Source organism: Aquila chrysaetos, chromosome 5 (assembly GCF_900496995.4).
Source record: "Aquila chrysaetos chrysaetos chromosome 5, bAquChr1.4, whole genome shotgun sequence".
Taxonomy (NCBI): domain Eukaryota; kingdom Metazoa; phylum Chordata; class Aves; order Accipitriformes; family Accipitridae; genus Aquila; species Aquila chrysaetos.
In genome coordinates, this window is record NC_044008.1 from 17126880 (window position 1) to 17132612 (window position 5733).

The window sequence follows — 5733 nt, forward strand, 5'->3', positions numbered from 1 at the left end:
TGGAAATTAAGCTTTGAAATGGCCTTAAAACAGAACAGCAGAAAGAAAGGACAAGTCTGCCTGGAGAGCTCACCTTGCAGATCGTGTGGTGATGTATGTTCTACACCAGGGAAACAAAATTGGCGAAAACTGCTTCTTCTTGAGGCAGGTCACATTTCAGAGGAACTTTGCTCTCCTTCTAGAGTGCCATAAATCATCACAAGGTGTACAAAACAGTAGAAAATCAAGCTTTGGCTGTTTTGTTTAAATTCTCATAGTCATATTTTTTTTCCTCTGTAAGGTGGGTGTTGAAGGTGAGCCGTAGAGCGTGGGACAGATAGTTGAGATAAAAATGTCAGGTGTTAGACAGTCCTTCACCGTATGACACTGAAATGCTTCTCTACTCCCTTTAGCTGCACACACTTTGGTATTGTTTCGTGCATGCTATTAGTATAGCTGTATAGTAAAGTACTTCAGCCATTTAGACATGAAAATTGGACTTCAGGCATTTTAAAAAAAATAACATTCAAATGCTGAAACATAGACATGAAATGATTTCCACAAAAAAGACAATAGCTGCTCTCCTAAGCCTTCCAGAGATTCCTGATACTTCATTTTAACATTTTGTTCGTCCAGCCCTGCTGTTTGCGAGGAAGCAGGGATAAAGGCCATAAATAAAGTCTGTGGTGCGTGATCTGCATTTTGAGCTGGAAGCTATTGCTCTGGCACAAAGAATCATTCCAACTTCTCTAGATAACATTGCGGAGCGCCATGTGTGTGACTAATGGTAACAAATGTGCTCACTCCCCTGATTATGTAGAGCACAGAATTTATGTGACCATTCATGTAGAATTGGAAATGATTGATTTCTACGCAAACTTTCTAACTGGGCTTTTCCAATTAGTCCTGAAGGAGGTATTGAATATTTGTTCTTGTGTCACAAGCGTTCAGTCCAGATATAAAATTTTCAAATGTTTATTGAGAATAAATTCTCATTTACTGTCTACTTTTCAAGGCTAATTAGCAGAGCTACCCTGCAGGTACTGAAGAATAAACCTCACTTAAAGAAAAGCACTGCAGAAATGTCACTCCAAAAGGAATACCTGAAGTACAGCCAGAGATGTGTGTTCCCAGCAACAAACAGTCAGAGATTGCTTTTTTGTAGTCCAGCCTCTTGCAAAAATCCTGGCCTTTGCTTTTATACCCATCATGTGAAACACTTCCCAAGTAATGGGCATTAGACCAAATGTCCGATAAATATTTAAAATGAAGTCAAGCTGCCCTGCTGAAGCGTGGGCTGGAGAAGCAGCTGCTGCAGGAGCAGAAGCAGCATCTCTACCCCAGCAGAGCTGCAAGAACAGAGGATGACCAGGGGAGTCAAGGGCTTCATCTGCAGCAGACCTCCCCCAGCGGAGGCTGCAAAGGCACTGCAATAAATTTCTGTCGCCTGCCTGCATCAATCCCAAGGAGAAATCTGTAGCACTGCAGCTCTCCCCATATGGTGCCAGGAAGACTTTCACTTGCACCACCTGGTCCTCTGCCAGCCAAAATGGGCATCGTCCACCGCGCTCGGGTGCGTGATGAAGTGACCCCAACAGCTCTGGGGAGGGGCGGCGCGGTCCGATCTTCCCACCTACCTACTGCAACTCCCTTGTGTCTCGCTAGAGTTGGGGAAGAGCATTAATTCATCATCTGAAATGCCAAGCAAATATGCTTTAATTTGATTCAGTGTTGATCACAATATTGATTAAAGTTGGAAAATAGCCTGTGCTTCTCTGTGCATGCAGGCAAGACATATTTGGATGAAGAAGAGTCATTTGCAGCTACCCAGGGGAGAATAATTCTAGCTGTAAGTGACACTTGCCAAAATACATTACCTGGCATTATAGACAAAGGGGATAAATTAATACCATGATTACCTTTTTTTAAAAGTAATAACTTCTCCAGGGCTTGCAGTGAGGATTCCTTTACACCCAGTCAGTGCAAATGAGCTCAGAGATATTCAGTCCTTGGCCAAGTCCTTATAGCTAAGGAATGTCACTGAAGTCTAATCATAGGATATGCCTTAATAGTTGTGGGTTTTTTTCATTATTTTTCTTTCTAGGGCTATATTTAGGAGTATGTAAGAAACAGAACTAAATTCTCTTGCTCTCATTTTAAGTGAGAACAAACTTAGTACAGTTACTACTGATATACGTTAATACAAGGCTCTGGAGATGATGGGTGGATAAGAGACAGGTTTCTCCCACATAATATTAACAAGCAAAACAAGTACATTCTCAGTACTGATCTTATGGGAATACAAATTAACTCCGATATTGCAGCTACAAATTCTGAAGTGGTTTTCACCACACATTTTCACAACTTTTTAAGGCGGTTTAAGGAAACAGAGAGAAGTTTAAGGGCTGTTATACCCTACAAGATGGATAAAGACTCCTCATATTTGTCTGGGTGCAGGAATAGCACCATATACTAGAGGTTATCCTTTCTTCCAAGAGAGGAGTAAGGTGAAAGTTCAAGTTATTGGTCATTGCCTACCTGTTTTACCACCTAGCAGCCACATTTGGACCTCATCAGTACTGGGGCTGATCCTGACAAATTTAACTTCATTTTAGGTAAATTAAAATTATGTGAGTGCCAAGTCAGTCTCAGCATGCAGATTCTTCTGGGTGGGTTCAGCCTGGCTGGCAAAGGTCTGGGACTGGGAAGAGAGAGGGTTGTCAATAACATTTAGAGACATGAGGTGGGATTCATCCCACCCCATTCAAGCTTCAGAAGCTGCGAGGGCATGTCTGTGTTGCTGAAGCGGCTCTGATTCCTGGCTCTGAAACCAGGTGATGCGGATTGTCTCAATTCATTTGCCTGGGGCCAGGTCCTTCTGGGGCCACATCAGCTCCACATCACCCAGAGTCTCTGCTGGACCCAGTGTCATATACCTGTGGACCTAATAATGTCTTTATTTTTTTGTGTTTGTGTTTTTTTCAGTTCAAAGGTTCTGAAATAACTTGAGAGCTGTGCTGCTGCCTGCCACACTTGCGTTGCTATAACGCAGCACCACCAATACGTATTGCATGCTGTGGGGTGCCATGAGACATGCAGGGCGTTTGAGGTTGCAAATTCCACTCAGGTAGCACTGGAGAAGAGAGGAGGGTAGCAGGAGTCAGACCCGCTGCAGTCTTGTTCACCGTGCCACCAGGAAGCTGTTCCTGCAGGGAATTATCCAGCAACCATGTCCAGGTTGTCCAGGAAAGAGCTGGCAGGGTGGACCAAAGCAGAGCCAGGGAGTCAGCCAGCTGGTTAGGGAACAGGGCTGATGGGAATTCAGTGCTTGTCTCTTTTCCTGGCCCTCTTTTATTTAGCAGTGCAGACATATCTTCAAGTCACATCTTTATTGCTAAAACAAATGGTGCCAGGGAACATCCCCAGGTGCAGAAGCGTGGTTGCTCCCAGGGCTAGGTGCTAGCCTAGTGCCCAGCACAGCCTTGGCACACACACCAGCTCAGGAGACAGCCGGGCCAGCAGCCTCTCCAAACAGGCACTCTGCATGTAGCTACCATTTTTGGGGGCAGGCAGAGGTGATTTAATGCAATGAGCCAAACCATACCAGTTGGCATCAAAGGCAGGGGATGACTCTGGGAACATTTCGTCTGCTAGCATGATGCTAGTGAATGATGCTCAAGTGAATCAGTCTTTATGAAGTAAGTAAGTACCTAAGTCTTTGATAGCCCCCAAGGGAAGGCATTTTCCGTCTAAGTTTAGGCACCTAAACAGCATAGACCTGGTCCTACAGTTATAAATAATATGAATTTTTAATAACTGTGTTTCAAGTCTAACATATTTAAGGTATTAAGTTTAAAGTGTTCAGTTTAATAGCTTTTAAGTTTGCAATTCATTTTAAAGTTGTAAAATAATTAACTACATATGTGTGCATATATAGGTACATAATTAAAAATATTTTATGTATATAAAATATGTATATATATATGTATGTTGTTATCATGGGTAGGTAAGTATCCGACTAAGCACTTGTAAAGCAGACTGTAGGATATCCAGTTGGCAAGCACCCAATCTACCAAAATGTCTGAATGACTTCCAGGTTCTGTTAGATCATACACAAAGAAAAAGACAAAGCAGCTCCGTGCAGTGAAAGAAACAAAAGATTTTGCTACTTACTATATATGTTGAGTACTGACAGTGTGCTCATCTCTGAAAACCTCCAAGAATCTTACCAATGAAGGACTGCAATCAGATCCCAATAAACTATATGGGAAATAAGTCACAGGGCTAAGGAGTTGTGGTGGGTTGACCCCTGCTGGACGCCAGGTGCCCACCAAAGCTGCTCTATCACTCCCTTTCCTCAGCTGGACAGGGAAGAGAAAATATAACAAAAGGCTCCTGGGTCGAGATAAGGACAGGGAGAGATCACTCACCAATTACTATCACGGGCAAAACAGACTCAACTTGGGGAAAATTAACTTAATTTATTATCAATTGACCAGAGTAGGGTAATGAGAAATAAAACCAAATCTTAAAACACCTTCCCCCCACCCCTCACTTCTTCCTGGGCACAACTTCACTCCCGAATTCTCTACCAACCCCTGCCAGCGGTGCAGGGGGACGGGGAATGGGTGTTGGGGTCAGTTCCTCACACCTTGTCTCTGCCGCTCCTTCCTCCTCAGGGGGAGGACTCCTCACTCCTCCCCTGCTACAGCGCGGGGTCCCTCCCACGGGACACAGTCCTTCACGAACTTCTCCAATGCAGGTCCTTCCCACGGGCTGCAGCTCTTCACGAACTGCTCCAGCGTGGGTCCCCCGCGGGGTCACAAGTCCTGCCAGAAAACCTGCTCCGTGGGCTCCTCTCTCCACAGATCCGCAGGTCCTGCCAGGAGCCTGCTCCAGCGCAGGGTTCCCACGGGGTCACAGCCTCCTTCGGGAACCCACCTGCTCCAGTGTGGGGTCCTCCACGGGCTGCAGGTGGAGATCTGCTCCACCGTGGACCTCCGTGGGCTGCAGGGGGACAGCCTGCCTCACCGTGGTCTTCACCACGGGCCGCAGGGGAATCTCTGCTCCGGCGCCTGGAGCATCTCCTCCCCCTCCTTCTGCACTGACCTGGGGGTCTGCAGGGTTGTTTCTCTCACATGTTCTCAATCCTCTCCGACTGCAGTTTCTGTTCCACAGTTTTTTCCCCTTCTTAAATCTGTTCTCCCAAAGGCACTACCACCGTGATTCATAGGCTCAGCCTTGGCCGGCGGTGGGTCTGTCTCGGAGCCGGCTGGCATTGGCTCTGTCAGACATGGTGGAAGCTTCTAGCAGCTTCTCACAGAAGCCACCCCTGCAGCCCCCCTGCTACCAAAACCTTACCACACAGACCCAGTACAGTAGTATTAAGACACCATCCTGAATGTGATTTTTTTTAATATGAGGAGTGCTAGGCATCATTATTTCTTATTTTCTGCTTTTCTTGATTAGTATTCACCTGTTCTTCACAACTTGTTTGTCTGAAGCAATTTTTTGAACAGTAACTAAGACTTCAAAATGAGTGCATGCTTTAGAAACAAAGTAAGCAAATGGCATATTGGTACAGATTTCATTTGCCTTTGAATATGCAGTATCTTTCAACATGGTCTTTTTACAGGTCAGCATGGGGTATGTCTCCTCTTTGTTTTGGTTTATTAATTAGTCTCATATGTTCTTCTGGAAATCAAGATACACAGTCATCTGATTTCTGACGTCAGACGAAGCCTGAAAAAACCC